The sequence below is a fragment of the Hypomesus transpacificus genome, unplaced genomic scaffold (assembly GCF_021917145.1).
Source record: "Hypomesus transpacificus isolate Combined female unplaced genomic scaffold, fHypTra1 scaffold_374, whole genome shotgun sequence".
Taxonomy (NCBI): Eukaryota; Metazoa; Chordata; class Actinopteri; order Osmeriformes; family Osmeridae; genus Hypomesus; species Hypomesus transpacificus.
The window spans coordinates 20,733-26,191 of record NW_025813897.1 but is presented as its reverse complement, the minus strand read 5'-3'; the positions used below and the strand labels follow the sequence as shown (position 1 = coordinate 26,191).

At 43.0% G+C, this 5,459-nt stretch overlaps 1 pseudogene; it reads right to left on the bottom strand.

Annotated features, from left to right (window-relative positions):
- Nucleotides 1-2,060: 2,060 nt before the first annotated feature.
- Nucleotides 2,061-4,355, bottom strand: LOC124464546 (annotated as a pseudogene).
- Nucleotides 4,356-5,459: the final 1,104 nt, after the last annotated feature.

The following is a 5,459-nucleotide window of genomic DNA, read 5'->3' as shown; positions in this document are numbered from 1 at the left end:
ACAGCCAAAAACTAATTTCCTTCAATGGACATCCAAACCAGTGGCGCCATCAGCGAGGGGGCCGGGGGGCCATGGCCCCCCTGAGGAAATTGCTGGCCCCCCACTGCCCCCCCCCCCCATCGCGAGTTGCATATTGTGGAAAACGGGATGACAACTTCACTGTAGGACAAATCAACCTAAAAACAAACAACAAAAAAAACATTTTGGCCCATAGGAACCACAGCCTACAATTGAAACATTTCGTCATAGAAATCCACGTATCTCCACGCTCAGATCCTGTCACCCCTGTGTCACCCCTCCCCCCACAAGAGGTTGCACTGTCTGAGCCAGGTGAGAGTGCAGTCTATAGCCTAACGGTATAGAACCTGAGGGAGCTTATAGTTGATGAAGGCTAGCCCAGTTGGACGCTGGTAAGTGCAGATACCAAGGTAAAGAAAAAAGTAGGCTAAGTACAAATATTCAACAAACCGTTTTTGAATTTTAAATTACCTGTTTACAGTAGGCAACCTAGCTTACGTTGGTTAGCTACAGTAGTCTAATTAACCATGCTAGTTAAATTCTGTATTTTGGGAGGGCTGACTGTATTACCTTGCTAGCTAGTTTAGACAAACAAAAGGTTACTTCAGCATAGAGAGAGTAGCTATTGCTAAGTTAGGCAATTTGGGGCAATCACACCGAGAGCGTATTTTTAAAACATTGCACTTAAAACCACATTGTTTGCTACAGCTCTGTTAAATACCATGTGTGGCAGCCTGGGGAAACCCTCCACATGGTGAAAATGTGACTTTCTGAGTGGTACACATCTTTGGAAAATACAAACTCTCCCGAATACATATCTTGTTATCACTCAGATATCTTTATCACAACTGAAGTTTTAAACCATTTTAAAGTTGACCTGTGTCAAAAAGTGATAAAGGAGAAAACTGCATTAGATTCCACTCCGTTTCATTCTACCTTACTGTGGCGAATATGGAACGTAAATCCTTTTGTCATAATCACGTTGTGAATGTAAATGTCAGTTAAACTACTAGGCTACATTCATAACTTCTCAGTAATAAGCTTCTTTTTAACAACAGTTTAACAGCCTGACTACATTGATCAGTTGTTAAGCGTTGCAGCACTCAAAAGAGCAGGCAAACTGAGCATTTGACTTGACGCTGTTGAAATTAACTGTTTTTCATAAGTAATCATATATTTTTTTTACATTACAATTAAGTTAATGCTGTTAATTATACAAAACATAACTAATCAACATTTTGACAGAAACAGATTTTCAATCTTTTATGTCTTATATCCAACAATGAGCTGCCGCGACATCAGACAGGTTCTTGCAGACTGCCACACATATGCGCTTTTAGTCTAGGCTTTTTTGAGGCAGACGCTTTTCAAATGTATTGTTCTAAAACTGGTTGTTCCCATCCTTGATTATGATTGGCTATATCGCGTTCCATGCCATTGTAAAATCCAGCATAACCTTAAAGGTTGTCCTCATAACATTCTTTAAAATTCCATATTACTGCGCATCGACTTCTATGCCTCCGTGAAGAACGGCAAAGGTGTCCACCTGGCTGTTGCGTGGCAACGATTTATGTAGAAACTATACTTTGTAGTGGTGGAAGAATGACGGTTTATTGTTAAACTATTTTCTTTCTAATGTTTTTATTAATGAAACCATATCAAATATTTGTAATAACAGTTTTAGAAAAGCAGTAAGCCCCAAGAGGCCGTGTTTTGCGCTGATTTTCCGCTTCGCGTCGTGCCTAACAACTCCCCTTACCTGTTCTAAAATCAGCGCAAAACACAGCCTCTTGGGGCTTATTGCTTAAATAAACTATGTGTTTTGATTTTGGTGTGCCACCCCAAGATTTTCCCTTGCCTCATCTGGCCACCCCTATGAAAAATGTCTGGGGGCGCGGCTGATCCAAACATCCAACTATTCACAGTACACTTGGAGTAGTAAGAGAAAGGTGCAAAAGGGAAACCTAGGCTTCATTAAAGCTCAATTTACAGCATTCTGTTGTGCTCTGATGCACATTAGCCTGAGCCAGATACTTGGCATCTCATTTTAGAGAAAAGTTCATCGATGTTCTCAGGATTGAGTGACGGTGTTCATTAGTAAGACAACTCCTGTGTGATGTTTTGTTTATCTTCATCAAAGAAAAAAGCTGTTCACACAGGTATGTGCTGCCAAACATCGAGAGCAGTTGGGCAGCTTGGGTACGCTGTTGAGAAATTGTGTCTGGAATGAAACATGGAAACTGTGCAGTACCCACAGATTCATACTTTGCCTTAAGTGTCGCTATATTGGAGTTCGATCAGCTCCATTTGGAGGTTGTTTGGTGCACTTCCACGTCAATGGCAAAGGGATTACTTAGCAATTGAAACCTACTGTTTTGGGTTTCAAAGTCGGCAAATCGGCGTGTGAAGTCGGCACTAAGTGTGCCGACTTTTTCAGCAAATTGTTCACATGGGGACACGGAGACCTGCTCTTTCATAGTTTGGCCACACGGGAAATGGGCCAGGTTTTCTTGCAGCATCTGCAAGCATCCCATAGGTGAAGTTTGGTGTGAAAAACCTTCACTGTAGCGTGTATATCCGTGATCACATGGCCCCGCCCTTGAAGCCGCAGGTTGAGCGCATTGCGATGGCTCTTAATGTCACCCATAAACGCCAATTCACACAGAAACGTTTGATCCCGGAGCTCTGTTGTGTCTTTCCCTTTGCTTTCCATGAACTGACAGATTTCCTCACTTAACTCGAAACATCTGTTCAGCACTCTCCCCCGGCTTAACCACCGAACCTCTGTGTGATAGGGCACATCCCCATACTCTGAACCCAACTCGTCCAGAAAGGACTTGAACTGGCGGTGATTCAATCCTCTGGCTCTTATGAAGTTCACTGCCTGTGTTACCCCGCTCAAGACATGATCCATTTCCAAGGCTTTGCCACACAACGACTCTTGGTGTTTGATACAGTGATACGCTGTCAGCTCACCTGCGTTATCCTCCCGCATCTTCTCCCGAATCCTGCCCACCAATCCATTCTTTTTTACGCACATCGCAGGCACTCCATCTGTGGTCAGTCCCACAAGTTTGTCCCAAGGCAGCCCCATTTCATTGATACATTTGGACACCTCTTCAAAGAGATCTTTCCCCGTAGCTGTGCCATGCATGGATTTCAATCCCAGAAGTTTCTCTGTAATGCACAGAGTCGAATCCACGGATAAAGATTGACAGCTGAGCAGTATCTGATGTATCGCTGCTCTCATCCACCGCAAGGGAGTATGCAACGAAACCTTTTCCCTTTCCCATCAGCTGTTGTTTTAGATCGGTGGCAAGGTCACAAACACGATCAGCAACGGTGTTCCTGCTAAGGCTCACATAAAAAAATGCTTGCCTTTTTTCAGGGCACATGATGTCGCAAACTTTAATCATACAGTGCTTGACAAATTCTGCTTTAGGGCTGCTTTAGCTTAGCCTGGCTCTGCCCTCCTACATACTTCCGCTCAATTTGGATTTTGCTTCTGTACTAGGTCTGGGAGTTTGACTTTGAAGTCGGTTTTCAGAAACAATTTTTTTGTAGGTCCAATCAGCGAACAGAGGGAGTGGCTGAGAACGATAATGTTAATGTCGTGCACTAGTTTGAGCAGTTCAGTAATGGCGGCGGAGAAAGATGCGAGCGAAGCTATTCTGCGGTTGAGGCAACGCTGCCGAATATCCATAGGTTAAAGCCGGAGCAAGAACATTCCTTGCTGAGTTTTGTTGATGGCCATGATGTTGTGGCCCTCCGCCCCACGGGGTTCAGGAAAAGTTTGATTTTCCAGCTACGGCAGCTAGCTCTGTTACAGTAGTGGTGAAGGAGTTGGCTAAGGCGAATGCTTGCGGCAAATCAGAGTGGCTCTGGGCAGATCCAATAGTTTTAAACTTCAACAGAGGACCCGCCTTCAAGGAAGTTAACGTTTGTCAATGGAGCGATCCCAGACCCTCTGTACAAATGAAATGTACGAGGGTCTGGTTAGGACCGGGCTAGCTTTAGCTATCTCCGCTGCCACAATATAGCTTGACTTCACAGCAGCCTCACCTTTGGATTTGGCATTTACAAACATAGTCTGCTGTGAAACCAGACTTTTTTTTAAATTCCTCTACCTTCTGGTGCTTCTGTGTCATGTCTAGATGTTTATATTTGTCTTGGTGTTTCGTCTCATAGTGCCGCCTTAAATTGTACTATTTCATGACAGCCACCTCGGCTCTGCACACAAGACACACAGGTTTCCCCTTTACCTCTGTGAACATATATTCTGCCTCCCACCTCTCTTGGAAACCCCTGTTTTCTTGGTTCACCTTTCGTTTGGCCATTTCGTTGTTGAATGATGGACAGGTTGCAAGCTAAACTTGATCTCAGGCGATGAGGCTGCAGACAGTGTGGGTCAACCGATCGCGCCTTTAAGACCGGCCCACCAGAACTGGCCCATGTATACGCCACAGCTGCCCAGCTAATGCATGCTCATGTTTGATGTGATGCAAGTTCTGGAGTTAGATACTTACTGCGAGCGTGCATAGCGCGAATCCTTTTTCTTGGCCTTTATTTGAGCGCAAAATAGTTGAGCTTTAAAAAAAATAAACATAGCCGTTTTTCAATTGGTAAAACCTTGTATTTTCTTTTTTTTTTTTTTTATTTATTAACAATTTCTTAATTGTTCAGCCCCACCCTTACGTTTTTTAGCCTGGTTTTCCATTGTTATTCTTCTCCTGGTGCTCCCGATGGCCAGTCCGCTACTGCGGCTGTGCCGCGGTGGTGGATTTTCAAGTAATATCATTTTTTATTCTCGTGCTGTCAGGGGGTGCTGCAGCACCCCTAGTTCCCACGGCCATGTGTGTCCCTGGGCAAGTGCCCAGTTGCCCTAATGGTTAATCCAGCCTTGTGAGAAAGGAGAAGAAGTAGCCAGAGCTGAGGAGAAGCCCTCAGGAGATCAAGAATCTAAAGAAAAATGCTTCACAATTCCCTTTATACCCAACTATTATCTGTAGAAAAATCAATCAGACTACAATAACAACAAAAAAGTGAATTCTTAGCTAGCTACACTTGCCATTAGTACGATTTTGTCATTTGGTGTAATTGAACGTTTTGATGGTGTGTCCCAAGTCGCTTCACTTTTAATTTTTATTCCAAAGAAAACATATGAGAAAGTAAACTAGAGAGGTTGACAATTTCTGGGGATTGGATGTGCTTGCTTGCGTCGGTTGCAGAGTGGTCCGTTTTTAAATGAGATTTTTACAACTGATATTTCTGTATATTTTATATAAAAATGCCTACTTATTATTTATAAAGATTACATAGATTTAAAACAGTGGAGATTTCTTTAAGACCTAACATAAAAAAGAAATCATGGTCAAATATTTACTATTGTGTTAACATTTTCAAATGCGTTAGAACACATTCATATCATATATTAGCAGCTC